We start from the raw sequence: 16,812 nt of genomic DNA, 5'->3' as shown, positions 1-16,812 counted from the left end.
CGGGCGCTGTAATCGAAGCCCGGGCGCCGAACTGCGCAGCAAACATTGCGCGGCGCGGCGGGCCGCGGAGGCTCGGCGAGAGCCGGGCCGCCGCCCCCGGACACCATTTCGCCGACGGCGGCGGGGAAGGTGTCGGCGCAAGTTGCCCGGCACCAGCGCCCCCCCCCCCCCGCCCCCCGCAGCCCCCGGGGCGCCGCTCCCCGCGGCTTCCCGCGTCACCTCTCCCCTCCGCCGGCCCGGGGGCCCAGCCCGCCGCTCCCCGCGGGGAGGCACCGGCTCTCCCGGGCGAAGGCGGCTCGCCTCCCCGCAGCCCCCGGGGACGGGGCGGGGGGTTCGGGGCGGGGGGGGGGGGCGTTCGCCCCCGTTCCATCCCGAGGGGCCGGCGGCGATCGGCTCCCCCCGCCCCGGCGGGCGTGGGAGCGCGGCCGGGGAAGGGGCCGAGCCCCCGCCTCCCTCCCGCTCGGCGGCAGGGCCCAGCGGCCCCGAGTCGGGGCAGAGCCCAAGCCAAACAAAGCGCGGCCTGAGCGGGAGCCAAGGGTGAAGCAGCCTGGGCTTTTCCTGCCGGTGCCCGGCCGGGCGCGGCGGGGCCCAGCGCCGCCGGCGAACCCCGCGCAGGCCCCCGCTCGGCGCGGCGGCGCCTGGCTTACCCCGATCCCCGGCGGCGGCGGCGGCGTTGTTCCTCTCCTGCTGCTGCTGCACCGGGCGCGGCCTGGACACTCGCCTGGGTCTCCTGTTGGCGGCTCGGACCGAGTTCATTTGCCGACTCGTGTGGGTGGCGGGAGGGGAGGGGGGGAATCCTCCGGCAACCGGTGCCTCGTCGGGGAGGGAGGGAAGGAGGGAGCCCCGGGGCGGCCGCCTCGCAGCAGCGGGCAGCAGGGAAGGGGGGGGGCGGTCTTCAGGCGCGGGTCCCGCCGCCGCTGCCGCCTCGCTCGAGAGGCAGAGGAGCCGCCGGCCGCTGGCTCTCCCGAGCGCTGGCTGTGGGGGACGTTCGCGCCGCGGCCCCCCTCCCCGGCCCCCCCGAAAATCCCTCTCTTAAAGGAGCCCCGCGGTCCTGCCCGTCTCAAGCCCGTCGCTGCTCCGTGGCAGGAGGAGCCATTGACACTGCCAGAGACACACACTTGCGGGGAGGCGGCCTCTGGCGGCCGCGCTCCGCCAATCGCCGCCTCCCACACAGCCGGCCGGCGGCGGCGCGGCCAATCCCCGCGCCGCTTCTATGGGGCGCGGGGTGGGGAGGGGCGGGCGGGCGAGCGGCGCGGCGCGGGGTGGGGTGGCGGAGCAGCATATAAGGGTCGGGGCGGCGGGTGGAGGGGGGTGGCGGCCGCCCGAGCGGCAATGGCGGGGCCGCGGACGTAAGCCCAGGCGCAGGCCCGGCAGTGGCGGTGCGCCGCCGCCGCCGCGTGAGGCGAGGGCGTGGGCGTGGGGCCCGGGCCTGGTAGGGCCGCTCGGATCCGCCTGGAGCCTGTGGGCCGGGGAGGGGGCGGGCCGGCGGCGGCGGCAGCGAGCGCTGTGAGGGCGGCCCGGGTGCCCGTCACCGGCCGGCCCGCGCCACGGGTGCCGCCGGGACCTCGGCGGAGCCTGCCCGCGGGCAGCCAGGTGGGAGGGCGGCGGGAGGGAGCTCGGAGGGGTGCGAGCGCCCGCAGCCCTCCGCTGAGGCCGCGGGAGCGAGGGAGGCTGGCGGCGGCTGCCGAAAAGGCATCGTTGCGTGTGCTGTGTGCCTTGGTAACCCTGCGCTGGGTGTGGGCTTAGCCGCGGTGCGGCCTGGGCTGGGGGTGCTGTCTTATTTCGGTTTCCATGTACTGGCTGCTTACTTCCTGACCGGTTGTTAACAACTCTTTCACTCAGGGAAGGCATATATTCCTTGGTTGGTGTGCACACTCAAGTTTGCATTACTTTGCTAATACAACGATATGCTATTTATTTTGGGCTGGCAGTTCAGACGATGTACGAGGCTTCTCTTGCTTTGTTATTGTTATGTTGGTGGTCAGCTGGTGGCCTGAGAGCAGAAAAAAAAAATATATATTGAAGTTAACTGTGCTTTTTTCCTTTTCAGAAATCACTTAATAAAATGGATGGCAAAAGCCAAGCAGTAAAGAAGATATCTTCTCTTTACAGGGTCACTCGGGAGTCTGCTTCTAATGCTGCAAAGGTGGGTTTGTGTATAGTCCTACTTAAACTAAGCACTTGGAGCCTGCAGAACCAGGGCCTGTGTCTGCACCTGAAAAGCAAAAGTGTGTTATTGGGTACAAAATGTTAATAAATGGTTGTCATTAAAAACATATTGGGCAGGAGCTTGTTCGAAGCTGGCAAATGAAGATACAATATAACTTTAGGAACTGACAGCTTTAAAAAAAAAAAAAAGACTTAAAAGGCTTATACTTGTGCTTCTAAAATAAATAACAGTGAAATTGTACTTTTAAGTTCACATCAGACCAGAAATCTTACAGTAGCTGTTAAGGAATGTTTCTTAGAGTGAGCATTTTGTTGCCTTGAGGAATGACTGGAGAAACAGTGAGGGATTGTTTTCCATGCCTGAGAAGTAATTTCTTGCCACCTTCTCTAATAGTAGGGGAAAAAATAATAAAGTTAAGCTCTTGTGAAAAGAACTTTGTAGGGAAAGAGAATAAATGTCACTCTGTTTGGGGCCTGTTTCTATCATAACAAGTACTAGGCTAGTGTACTAAACATTCAGTAGAGCTACCCAATTACATGTACATATCATAAAAATATTTTTTTCTAATGATAACAGCATTGTGGAACTGTGCTTTAACTCTTAAATGGGATGAATGACCATACCCAAGAACGGTGCTGAACTTACTGTGACATGGTTAAGGATTTTTGCATCATTAAAAATGGATAATCTTTAAAATAGTGTTTTAATAGTTAACTGTATTTCTGTTCAGCTGGTACAGTTGTGTTCTCTTCAGCAAGATCTAGTGAATGTTTAGTGTCACAAGGTTACCTGAAGTTGCTCAATATTGGTGTACTCCAAACTTTTAGTACTCTGTCTAAATCTTTGAAAACCTGTCCAAGGGTCAGGATGGGTGACAAACTAGTTTTTACCTAAAGCATGTAAGAATCTGGAGCTTCTGATATTAGAATAAAACTTACTGAAAACTTGACTCGGAGCAGGCTTTTAGAGTTTCTTGAAGTCTTGAACTAGTTTGAAACCCAGTGATCTCTTAGCCTAAAAACCATTTTTTGTAATTGGCTTCTTAAGGTGGTAACTTGTGTTAGTGGGAGTCTGGGAAAACTTACTGTAAATGGGAATAATGTGAGTATGTATAAGCAGTTCCAATGTGTAGTCTACTGACTTGGCTAAAATGCATTGATGGCAAGCTGTAGAAGGTTATGCAGAAGTTTGTGAAAAATGCACTGAGTTGATATGATGAGAACCTTGTATACTGTGTAAAACAAACTTGATGAAGTTACTAAATAAACTACTGGTGCAAAAAGTGATACCTGTAAGCATTCATTGGTAGGTTACAAGGCATGGTGTAGAGAAATAGTTACAGTGCTCTCATCTAATATTCTTGGTTGTGCTTTGGAAGGCCAGACATTTTCTACCCTGAAACCTCACCAGAACAGTTTTGACTAGAACTCTGTATCTCTTCACATAACAAAGCTAAATCCATCCTGTCTGTTTTGTGATGACTGGGACTTGATCATTATAACTTGAGCTTTGTAGGTCAATCTTTAAAATGTTGTACTGAGCCATCCTGTGCCTCTGTTGCTGCTGTATAGCTTCTGATAGGAAGAACACTGTTCTGTGATAAAAATGACATTGAAAGTCCAAATTAATATTAAGGCTTCATTGCATTCTCCACTGTGGAGATGCTTTAAGCCATCCTGTATGATGTGCTAATAAACCATTCCTGAATGTGGGTGTGACTTATGCTGGCAAGATAATTTTGCCTTTGTCAAGACAGCTTTTTCTTTATTTAAATTGTGAAGAGGGAATGGAAAATGGAACTAAACTATATGGTGATTTTTTTGCATAATTGTCTACAATATAAATGCTTGCTGGACTGGTTATGTTGGCCACAAATCACCTTTTGGTGACCTATAAACAACTTCACATTATGAACAGAAAGGTATAAGACCTGGGTGAAGAGTTTACTTGGACCATTTACAGCATAAGCAATTTGGGCAGAGTTGTCAAGTGCTAGTTCATATGAGACTGTCTTCTAAGCTGTGCTGAATTTCAAATGTATATGTATTTAAATGTTAATGATATTTGGTTCTCTGTATGTACATGGAGAGTTGGCTGCTGCTTTGAAGAGATCACCTTCCTTCCTGCATGGAGGAAGGGATGCCACAGAGTGCTTAGTGATAATAACAGTAACTTATTAATTATGTGTTAACATAGACTAGTTAGAGCTTTGTAGCTAATGAGGCAGCTTCACAGAGAGAAGTAGTGTAAGTTGTAGTGAAGGAAATACTGTTATAGGGCTTCCTATTTGTGAGGGTGATGTGCAGAGACAGAAGAGCAATTTTGACTCAGCTGACTTTCTCTGAAGTGAAGACGACAGTTAAAACAACTTGAAGATCTGATTAAGATAACAGAACAGTTAAGTATTCCTTTTCTAGAATCTTGGTAGAGAATAGATGAGAGACTAGAGATGGCGAGGCCACAGAGTAAGCAGGATTGGGAAATGGGCATGGGGCAGTGTAAACTTAAGTCAGCAAGGCTGATTCAGGCCAGGATGATCTTCAGGAATCACTGCTATTTTATTCCCTTTAATGTACACATCTACTAGCAACCTGAAAAGCCTTGCTTCAGAGACTGTTGGAAATGCTTTGGATGTGGGACAGAGTCATGTAATTTGTTATGATCCTTACTTGCCCTGAGGATGTGAGTATTGCTTTAACAGTTGATCAAAACAAGTCTACGATAATAGATTTCAATGAATGGTCATCTGTGGATTACTTCTAAGGGGTTCACAAAAGCTAAGGAAGAGCAGACTTCAACTTGTATATGATGGCCTAAAGCTCTATTTAAAATTTTTCAGAAACTGTAAATTGGAAAAAAAAAAAACCACTGAATTGCTGGCTTGCAATTAAGTGGAAAATGCACAGTGTTCTCCCTAGCTTTTGCTTCCTAATATATGTGAGAGAACAAGAAATATTTTGAGGGCACTGTTGCAGTTTGTTACACAAAGCCCACTGTAGAGCTGTTAGCTACAGCTTGTGGATTTGAACAAGGAATACAAGAAGTCAGTTTTTATTGTGCTTTTTAATCGGTTCAAATGGCTTGGCAAAGGAGCCACATGTCTATCCTTCTCCTTACAGATGAAAGTGAAGCAAAAAGGGCTGAAATGACTTGCCCAAGAGCATGTACAGGCTATTAACAGGGCCAGGAATAGAACCCAGGGTACAGAAGTCCTTATCTAAGGCTTTCTCCACAGTGTCACATTACTGCTCTCAGAAGTGTAAGACTTTTGCCTATTATTTCTAACCGTGTCATAAACTGTTAATATATCCCTGGCCTAAAAATACTGCATTGAAGATTTTGGGACTGACCCAGTGTGGACTACTGACTTTAAATTCTTTAAACCTTGTTTCTTATAAGCTTGGAAGAAGTGAGCCTTAGCCTTTCAGAAATAGTGATACCTAGAACTGGTTGAACCTACTTGCTCTGCAGCTCAAAAATATCAATGCCGTTTTGTTGTGATTTCTCTGACCCTCAGTTCCTTGTAGTTGTGTTTTACATCCCATCTAATGCAGCTAAATCTTGCCGCTCTTACAGAAAAAGACTCTTAAACCTACCCTCCATTTACCTGGAATCCATGTCTCCTGAAATGTAGCTTGATGTTAGCTGACCTTAGTGGGTTGCCTTCTGGGTGAATGTCTGTGCCTGGGATGTTTTCTGTTGCTCTGCCAACCTGGTTTCTGCAGGAAGAATAAACACCTTGGGGTGAGGAGATGTGTTTCCTATAAGCTCACATGACTTTTGCAACATGTTTATCTAATGTTAATTTTGATTCTGCTCTAACAAAAGCTCTCTGGAAGCCTGAATGGTACTTCAGTTCTTGTTAATTTTTGTAATAAAAGTAACTGCTGAAAAAAGTCCTGGAGGGATGGTGTCTGAGTTTTAAAGCGTTATTGGCTGTCCTGGTAGAAATTTCATAACTGGATAGATACAAATAATGTGCCTTCTGGGTTTTTTGGGAGTATTTTCAGGGGAGAGAGAAGTATGAAGCTCTTCCCATATGAGGGATGTCAGCTGATGGGAAAAGCACCTAGTTTTATCTTGTTCCACTAGGAAGGTGGGAGGCATGGGGGGGATCCTGTGGGCTGCTACCACAGAGCTCTGGGTGCTGGCCTCTGGCAGGGCTGTCGCACAGGGACTAACCCAGTGGCCCCTGAGAGTCAGAAGCAGGGCTTGCAGCAGGGTTGGGTACCATTCTTGCTTGTGCAGCTTGATGTGCTGTATATAGGAGCATGTGGAAAATGGGCCCAATAGCTGCCTTTGTCAATGAAATTTTGAGAAAATGATATATTTAATCCCAGCTGTGTCAGGAGTGCAAGAGGTCTGGAGCTCAGAGTGAAAGGAGCAACAGCTTGTATTAGAGTGAAGCCTGAATAACAATTAAGGTGGCATTGGGGCAGAGATGTCACTGCAGACTAGCCTACAATCAATGATGGGAATTTATGTTGAGGAGGTAAAGTGGATGACATCTGTTGCATGTGAAGGTGGAACTGTCTGAAGCATCCAATCTGCATTTTCAGCCTTGTTTTCCCAGTGATGCTCAATACCCTCCACTGAAGTCACCAAGCTTGGTCCTCTGGGTTGTACTGAATTTAGATGTTTCAGATAGTCTGAACTCATGCAAAGCTTCATTGGTAAAATTAACTAAAATACATTGGGTATAAATCACATAATTTTATGGGTGGCCTGTCAAAATAGCATGATTCTCCCAAACGATCTATCTAGACAATATAATACTGAGACAGATATTATTTTGACTTGGTGGTTGTCATTCATTCAAGGTTTGCTTCTTGCTACTCCTTTTCAAACATGCATGTACAGAGAAAAGCATGGGCTACACCTTGTAGTTCCTTTCAAGTCTGTGGCTCACATTTAAGAGATTTCCCTAGATCTTGCTGTTAGTTTCTAGTTTCAAATTTGTCTTTGACTCAATTTTTATTTCTTGGAGTCTACTTTTGTTTTGCCTGTTGCATCAGCAGTGCATCCATATGACAAGTTCTGTCTTTAGAGCTGGGGTTTCCCACCCCCAAATATGGCTGGTATGTCTGTTGTTTATATTGCCTTGGAGAAGATACAGCTTGAACAAATCTTTCAACATAATTAATTAAGTCAGGCCCCAAACAAGGAAGACTTACAAGAAGTATTTCCAATACCACCAACTGGAAAAATCAATCATTTAATACCAAGAGGCTGGAGGGGCCTGCCTCCAGATTTAGACCTACCAAAGAAAAAAAATGGCTTCTTTAGGGAAGTTTTTGCTGGTTTGGGGGATAGTTCTGCCCCCAGAATTTCTCTGGGATTCTGAGCTTCCCATTTTTACAAAGCACTCATGCTCCCTGATGCTTATCCAAGACAGGCCTAGAGTGGCAGGAGCAGTTAAGGACACTTTGCTTCATCTTTGTTACGAGCAGCTAAATCTGAAATGAGCCCCAGAAGTCCTAGTCTTCATTTTCAATGTGTCAAACTGTTGGTGGCATTGTAGATCATCCAAAGGGTGCTTCTTAAATAGCATTCAGTACCTCCATGCAGAGGAGCATCCGCAATGAGAAGTGATACTTCTTTCGGTCCTGGAGACAAGAAACTGAAAGCGTCTGTAGTTTTGCTATCAGCATGTGAATACATGTGGTACAACTGCCTTCACCTCAAGTCTTGAGAGCAGGTGGATGTGGGTGCTATTGGTATTATCTGACAATTTTACCCCACCAACAACTGATTTTGTTTATTGGTGGGAACAAGTTCTTCATGCTAAAAAGGAACAATATGAGGACTATTACAGTTTTTCACTTTGCCTGGTAGACCAATGACGTTTTAAATGTCTTGCTCCAAAACTATCCTTTTCTACAGAGGATTTCTTCAAATACAGAAAGGTTGTGAAATTAATTCCCATGAATAGCTTCCTCCCCCCCAAAAAAAAAGTGTAGCACATCATATGTGTATGTCTTGCCAGTTTGCTCCTTCTCTAGGTTGGGCAGCTAGAAGAGAGGAGTCTAGGTCCTTTTTCTCCATCTTGCGGTCTCAGTTGGATCTCTCAGTCATGGCTTATCTGATGAGTGGGGGGGAAAAGATCTAGTTACCCTTGTGATTGAAAGATATTTCCCCAGAAGGGGTTTTTGAGTGTCCTGAAGCGCATTTTGCAGTTAGGGTCTAAACTGTCACTGCCATTAAGACCAATCCTGCTCTTCACAGGCATCTTTTTGCTGCCCTCACCCTGTCCCCTGTTCTGTCAACTAGCATTTATGCAGTAGCACAGTTAGGCAGATCAAGGAGGTAATCCAACCGAAAACTAATCCAGCTGAAAGTGCAGCTACTTTTCAGGCATGTGTGCAAGTGTTAGCACAGAGGAGTGTTGGGAAAGGATGGCCCATGTGTGGTGAAGGAAGCTTGCATATAGATTGGCTTACCGTGATCCTGGAAGCATGCCTTTAGCACTTCCCTGGGCCTTTGGGTGAAAGTCACCTTTAATTAGATATGTTTTACTGGAATGCTCTCTAGCTGCTCTGCTGTAGGATCTGTTTGGGCTGCTGCTGAAGCACCACATTATGTTTCTTGATTGAGCTATCCATTTAAGCAGGTGGCAGCATGTACTTAAAAGATGACGAACTTGGGATCACACAGTGAGTATAGATGTTAAGCTATGTAACGATTTGAAGCAGTTCATTTCTCTTCATTGCCACGTGGTGGTGATGTTTGTTGTTGCCTTCAAGGAGCTTTGGACTTCCGCTGCTGAGGGTAAGTGTCAGATAAGTTGGCAAGGAATGTCTTACAGGTCAATATCTACAATGACTTTTTCTGTGCTGCATGGTTTTTCCAGTTGTCCACATGGTGGGCACATTTGTGCTCCTATTTGTATTCCATTTTACTTGTAAACATTTCTATACCTCAGCAGGGTCAGCTAATCAACAGCAGAAAGTATTTTGCTAAGGATAACTTCGACAAAATACAGTAGATTTTCAGGGTAGCATGCTGCAGGTATCTCCGTTTGAATCCTTGCTCGGCTGTCATCCTAAGTTATTCTAGATCTAGAAAGTTTTCCTATCCCGTCTTTACCACATCAGTCAAAGGCTCGGTTGTGACCTTTTTGTCTTCCCAATGACTCTGTTTCTCAGGTGAGTTCTGAACTCTGTCCTCTTGTCCTCAGTGAGTCAGCTCTCACCTTCTCCAAATATACTGTTCTTGATGCCTTTCACTATGGTGTTGCTGGTTGAGGCATAGTCCTTTAATCTCTGTCCATCTTGAGACTTCAGGATTTTGAGTAAAGGCTGTTTCGTGTGGAATACTGATTTGTTTCACTTGCAGGGTGACAGTCTTTGTAATGAGTCTTGAATGTTTATTTGCCACTAGCTAGCTAATCTGGAGATGATGGTTTGCCAAAGCGAGTGGTGGAGTGTAGGTTGCATCCCTGGAAGACTCAAGGATTTTGCAGTTGAAGGGAACTGAGTGCTTGCATTGCTTCCTTAGCAGAGTGTCTGGTATATGCCCTATAGGTGTGTATTCTCTAGTCTTGACTATATGTCACCCATCATGTGAACATAAATACCAAAAGATATGTGACCTTTTTTTTATGCAAAGGACATAAAACCAGGAATTCACCCAAATTAACTGATAAAAAATGTGTGCTGTATATGGAAAATGCTCTCTTCTCTCTCAGTTGCCTATAACTAATATGTTGGGATCTCATCAGTTTTATGCTGACAAGCAGAGATGGAGAAGAGATCATCCATTCAGAAGAACATGTGTGGAAATGAGATCAATAGCACTGTAAAATCCTCTCCGCTGACTATTGGTGATGAGCATCAGTGTGATCTAGGCCTTGAAGAAATTTATATAGTATAGGTAAACGCATAGTCACTGTAAGAACAGCTTACAAAACAACTGGTTTAAATATGCTAAATAAAGTCTGTTTTTCCTCCTCTTGTCTGTGTCCAGTACTACAAACTCAGATTTACCAAGTCACTGAAATTGTTACATCTTCTTGTTCCTCAGCTTAAGTTTTTATGGTTTTCTTCACAGCAAAGCAGAAAAGGAAAATCAAGATTGTTATGTGTTTTCAAGTCTCAGTTAGCTAAGATGAGAAGGAAAACTTGAGTAAGACAAGACTAGTGTAATATTTCAGAGAATTTTCCTGTTAGGAATGGGGTAAAGGGAAGTGATGCGTCTGTGCTGTTTTGTGTATACAGGTTATATTGACAGTCACTGCAAGTGCATGTTTGAGATGGGTAGACTAGCTGTTGCTCTAGAAGTTTATACATGTTCAGCCTTTATTGTTTGTTTTGTAATCTTAATTTCTTAACAGCTGATCTTTGACTTCCTTTTTTATCGCACTGGTGATCTTATTACTGTGTGTGATTAAATGGATGACTTTGTCTTGTAACGTTGCTTGGCAAAACCAGGCACATTTTGATGCAAGTTGGGTTTTTTTAGATTTACATCTGTGTAGATAGCATTACTTCTGTGAACCACTTTCAGTATGGACTAGCATAATATTTGCTCACAACAAAAAAATAGTTGGGCATTTAATTTCATTTTTTTGTGATATGTGATGCAGAAAACAACTGAGGAGAAAGAAAAGCATCAAATTGGATTTTCTTTATATAAACTCTGTTCCAACATGACATTAGTTGTAGTAATCAATGTTGGGCAGTACTGGGCTGTGGCAGCCCAGTGCTGGGATTTTGCATAGCTCTGAACATGTTTGGGTGGATAAGGGAGGTCCAGGTATCACAATCGTAGAGTTTCCACAGCCTGCATGAGCGTCTTGACAGCTAACTACGTTCTGTTGCAAGACACTGCTTTGGACTATGTATACGTAATATTTCCATACTCACCCTGTGAGGTGTGGGAGAAAGAAGGTAGCAGTCTGATGTATGAGTCAAATTTTTTGGAGGTGTGGAAGAGTAGTCAGTGAAGGAACATAAAAAGATGAAGATTGGGGAATGGAATGTTTGGCGTTGGTTTTAATTAGAATCATCCTGTTCATCACTCATGAGGTAAAAGGGGAAAAATATCCACTACTATAGCACACTTGAAGAGGAAATACTTGTATTATAGTTAGTGAGCAATTCTAATTGACCTGCCAAATATAACTGAATTGAAATACAGACGTTATTCCAACAGTATTTCCCTTGTTGTACTGTATTGAGAGATGTACAAGTGGCATTATATTTATCCCTAATCTGTCTGCAATCTAATGACTTTTGTCTAAAATTCATAGTGCTATTAATTCAGTATTAAACTTAGCAATTATGTCTGTCAGCCAAAAAATTAGTAAAGCCCAAACAATAAATCTTTTTCACATGAACGCAAGCCTTCCTGTGCCTCTCCCCTTAAAACGGTATAAAGAAGGTACTCATATTGTGGCCTGGAAGAGTGACTGTTGTAAACAGAGAAGGAAGCTGATGGATGGCTTTGAGAGCTCAGAGCTGAAGGTTCTTCTGGTTTTGGGGGGACTTTGTTCTTGCCAAGGAGGAACCAGCCATTGAACTTCTCTGCTCGTCTTCTCCTAGGTGTGGTGCTGTGACATGACGAGAGAGGTATGTGCTACCTGCGACTGCAGCTAGTCATGCAGAGTGACCTATGTAATCTTTCTTCCAGCAGTGCAAACCACCTAGAAGTGACTGATGCTGTTACCTCACATGTTACTGTAAATTAGATTAGAATCTGCTGCTCCTGGATTTGTTTAATTATCTGGCAGTTATCTTTAAAATACTTTCTAGAGAGTTTGGACTGTGGTGCATCAAACATGCATCATTTTTAAGGCTTAAACATTACTAAATGAAGTGAAACAATCGAGATCTTTCCACATGTCAAGGGGAAAAGTTTGAGGTTTAAATTCAGATCGTTTTACATTTTAAAACTTAATAGATATCAGGATAAGTGGGTACAAGTAATCCTTTCACCCCCCAACTGATACAAAAGACTTTTCTCACTTTACATGAACATCTCTGTGTAGACTGTAGCTTCCTCTGAACCAATGTTTTTTGGCTTCTGACTAAAAACATTCAAAGAGATGTTCCAGGGTAAGTAATTTGAATTACTATCAAGCTGCCAGGTGTCTTACCTAAAAATAGTGGTAGAGAAAAGAAATCTCTTAATTGATTGCTTTCCTTTTCTAAAATACACAGTAAGGCAGTTTTGACATTATTCCGTTCAGGTCATCAAATTCTTATAAGCTATTGTACTGCAACGCAAGACATATATTTTAGAAGAATGAAAAGTGCAGGAAGTTTGAATGATTCGTGAACATAAATTTACTCATCTTTTATATAATGCCTTCTTGAGGTGCTGACGTTTTCAGTACATTAATTGTTCATAATGAATACTCTTGCATAAAACATTTCAAAGGTAACTTTCTGAGGCCAAAGAACAACTAAAAAGTTATTCACTAAAGAGCAGTCAATAATCTATATCCAAAAGGAGACTTAAGGGATGTGAAATAAACTGACGTAACAGGCAAGAAGTTTGCTTATATGAAAGAATCTGTCCTTTTACAGGTTTGCCCTAAAAGAGAAGCCACAGAAGTGGTGTTGGCTGGTGCAGAGGCAAAACCATTATGTTCTAATCATGTGCCATTGAAGGAAAGGGAAAAAACAACTTTGGGCAAAGTATCTATACCTCTTGTAGCAGAAATCTAAGGTAGTCACCTCTGCTGCAGGTAATATGCTATCACTTTTGTGCTATATACTTCAGGATGGATAATACTAATCAGTGAAGATAAGGTTTAAAGAATATACTTGAAATAAGGAAAATAAGTTAGTTGATCTATCAGACTGCTTCCAGGAAGTATATTTTAAACAACTTGCCAAATATTTCTTGGCTGTTACAGCCTTGCATAAGAGCTTTTCCTGGTTCATAAAATTAATGTGAAATCAATAATGGTTTTCAAAAATTCACCAAACCTTTCCCATCCAGAGAAAGTGTCTCTTTCAGAGTGGCACTAATGCAACAGGCAGAGCGGGGAAAAACACACAGACTTGACCTTAATGGTAAACAAAAGAGAGTGCAGATGGAAAGTGCAGTGAAGAAAGGTGCTTTCAGAAGCAACCAGGAGGAAGAACCGCCTGCTCCCCCACAAGAGCAAACCTCTAAACAGAGTCACCATGGGCATCAGCTTGCAACAGTCCTTTGTTTGAAGATGTAGTCTAGATGCTATGCTGACTTCCAGCTGAAGGATACAAACTGGCGTGAACAGCAACAAAAAATTCACGTAATGGTGAAACTACCAACAGAAACAGTAAAATAAGTTTCCTGTAGCATATTACAACCATGGGACCTGCCGGACTTCAGACAATGAAGAGGAAATGTTTGCTACTTCAGGTGGCTTCATTCTACTATCCCAGAAAACTGGAGATCATTGTGGAAATGGGAAGAAACAAGCTGTATAATTTGATTTGTTTGTTAGTTTATATTTTTAATAGAAGCACAAAGAGGAGTAATACAGTACGTGGTGATCTTGCGGCTGTATATGCATTTAGGCGACTTCTCTGCTGAAGAAGATGCATTGTAGTTACAAGTTGTATGAGTTAATACAACTGTAATTACCTGCAGATGCCACATTTGAGCTGTGAAAATAAATGGGATTTGTTAGTGTCCCCTCTCCTCCCTCTTCCTCCCCAAAGCAATGCAGAACTGTTTTCCGACCTCTTGCACAGGGTTGTTCAGAAATAGCAGAAGGCAGCAGCAGAAGAGCAAGCCTGCGGAGTTGGGGTGCGGTGGTCTTTCCCGAATGGCTGATTTCCTGAGCCACCGCACCCAAGAGTTCAGAGAGTTTGCTCAGTATTGTCATCTCCAGACACCCATGTCCACGCTCTCTGTGGCATTCAAACAGATTTTAAAATATGCTACTCTATTACTCATGGTGATTTCTAGTTTGGAGGGTTCATGTGTCTCACACTTCCCCAAGTTTTTTCTCTGAACTTCAGAGTTAGAAATTTGTTTTTCTTTTTAGGTTAAAATTCAGATTCACATTGAAGCACTTGACTCCAGAAGCTGCAGCTTCAACCAGCAGATAGGAGATTCATGATAAAATTGGCAGAATTGTAGTGCTCTAAGCACTTTTGGAGACATATGCTGCTTTTTCTACTCCTGGAAGTAGTCCCACAGATGTCTTATGATTATTCACTTGAGTCATGGTTGCAGAATTGAGTTTTTGGTGTTTTGGATTCCCAGATTCCTACACTGCATATTTATGGTGTTTAAAGTGCAAATTCTAATAGAAGACCTGCCTGTTTTAAAACATAGAGGATATGTTTTACCAAAACCCAATGTTTGGAATTTAAAACTAAATTGCCTCTTGACTTACAACAATATTTTGTGAAAATGAGACCTCTCCAAGGACAAAGAGACAAAAAAATATGAAAATAAACTGGACATGGCACACTGCTATTAAAAGTTTTGTGTTTGTTTTTCTTCCTCTTGTGGTTTTCACCAGTGATATTATTGTGGTATTAGTCACTAGGTGGTGCTCTCCTACATGGTCTTCTGCATTCCTGTTTCCAGGGTGCGAGTGGCCTAGGCTGTAAGTTTGCAGCCGGAGTTTATTTTGGAAGGAAACTATGGGAGTTATAAAGCTAGACAGCAACATCTCTCGCCCATTTGGACTGGAGTGACTTTTTAGAGCAAATTGCTCTCGGGAGCCTGGGCATTATTTTTTTGGCTGAGATTCCTGAAACGAGAGATTGCCTGTGTGCCACTTATGACCATCTCTGCTCCCAGGTTAATGTATTCCGTAAGAAATGTGGTAGGGCTAAGCCTGTACTTACAAGCAGTTTAACTCTGTGCTGCAAGGCTGTGATATCTAATGTATCAATGCAATAATAGCTTTTTTCCCCAGGTGTGCTTTTACTGTTAAACAACTGAATTTGTTATATTTATTTATATATGCTGTACCATGAGCAGATGTTAGGCAACCTGAGAAAACTTACAGAGTTTTCTTTCATTTGCTTTGTCTTTTTAAAATTGCGTTTCAGATTCATTCCATCAGGGTTTTTTTAATAGAAAAGGAAAACAAATTCTGTCTGCGACAGTCCTTTACAGAGTTCAAAATCTTAGATATGTCCTGATAAGAGAGATTTAAAGATTCATTGAATGCTAGGGATGGTCTGAAAATGGTAAATGTTTCTCAGTGCTTTCTCTAAATTTTCCACAAAGCTTCTGGAACATTTGAATTAACTGACTCTAAGTCAGTTCAGTTTTCAGGCAGGGAAGGCTGTTTTCTTTTTCCTCACTTGTAGTATTTTTATGAGAAATGAGGACAAGATCAGGCAGATGGAAGGAAAAAAAAATGTGAAGGAATTGCAACATCAAAATCTTTAAAACTGCATTATTGGTTTGAAGAACAAAAACATTAATTGTATAGCTTCTATGTCTAAATTTCAGGAAGTTTTAAAAATGACATTTTAGTTTTTAAAAATGCTGCATTTATTCAGAGGGCTGAGAATGAAAAATATTGATAAGCTCTACTAAGCGTTTTCATATGGAATCTATTTTCAGCCACATACCAGAAAATGTCTTTGTTATTTTTTTGAATGAGACCCTAATCTTGGAATGACTTTTCATTTGTCAGAGCCTTTTAAGTTTGCTATTGTGTTTCCAGTCAGATCACTTCAACTCACTTCTTTTTTCCTGTGTCAGCCTCTTGCAAACTCACCATAGGGCAAAGTTCGCAGTTATTTTCCACAGGCAAAAGGATTTCCCCTCTCAGGGGTGCACTTGGGCTTTATGCAGTGGAAGCCAAGCACAAATTAATGCCAGCTCTAATAGTTTGTGATAAAGTTTCTAGTGGTATATTATATTTAATAGTGAAACCTACAATTTGTGATTTAACTTGTTAGCAATTCGAAGGCCTTCGTTTCTTATGCTGTTTAGTCAGATGAAATGGCTTAGTGGTTTTTCGCATCACCAGCATTGGCATTTGTCTCAGTGTTGGTGTTTTTATTGAACGTTGTGTTGGTGAATAACTTAGTAATGTTAAAATACCACTTCCTAGAAAAAAAGTAAGTTCTGGTATCTGCAGTTGAGAAGTTGGAAAATATGAGTGCAGTGTGCCAAAAAAAGAAAAAAAAAATCAAAGGAAAATAATTGACTCCTCTTAAAATGTCACGATTTTTCCATTTTGGGGAGGCGGGGGGGGTTAACAATGTTGTAGCATTTAGATTCTCTGAAATATATCTAGTTTAACTTTTTCCAGGGTGTTCAAGTTTATTTCCATGTATTTTATAGGCAAGAAACAGATGAAATTTTCTCAAGGGATTAAAAAAAGCACAAAACCTGTTTGTCTTCCCCTGATTCACTATTACAGGTTTTATGACCTTGGTAGCAAGAAGGATTTGCGTTCATATCCTTGATCGAAATTTCCACCTTCCTTCAGATGAAAGGTTGGTGTTCAGACTGTAGTTCCCCTTATTAAACGTGCTTTTGTATTTCTCACTGGACATTCGTTGCCTTCAGCTGGAGCTGAGGAGAGCAACAGTTGTTTGCCTGTGTCACATAACTAGCTGTAACAAGAAAGAAGCAAGGATACATGGGTCAAAAAGAGGGAAAGCTGTTCTAGTTAGCTGTACGATGGGCTCAAATTGCTCAGTAACGTTTTACCAGATGCCGGTGTA

General features: G+C 43.3%; 1 protein-coding gene across 1 annotated transcript in view; it reads right to left on the bottom strand.

Moving 5' to 3' along the window:
* Positions 1-714, bottom strand: part of FBXO11 (F-box protein 11) — a 76,792-nt gene extending 76,078 nt beyond the window's left edge. The window contains exon 1 of the mRNA XM_075707526.1: positions 648-714. The gene's annotated coding sequence lies outside the window, so the exon portion shown is untranslated. The remainder of the gene's footprint in view (positions 1-647) is intronic.
* Positions 715-16,812: the final 16,098 nt, after the last annotated feature.

Source organism: Pelecanus crispus, chromosome 3, assembly GCF_030463565.1.
Source record: "Pelecanus crispus isolate bPelCri1 chromosome 3, bPelCri1.pri, whole genome shotgun sequence".
Taxonomy (NCBI): domain Eukaryota; kingdom Metazoa; phylum Chordata; class Aves; order Pelecaniformes; family Pelecanidae; genus Pelecanus; species Pelecanus crispus.
This window is presented reverse-complemented; position numbering and strand designations above follow the sequence as displayed.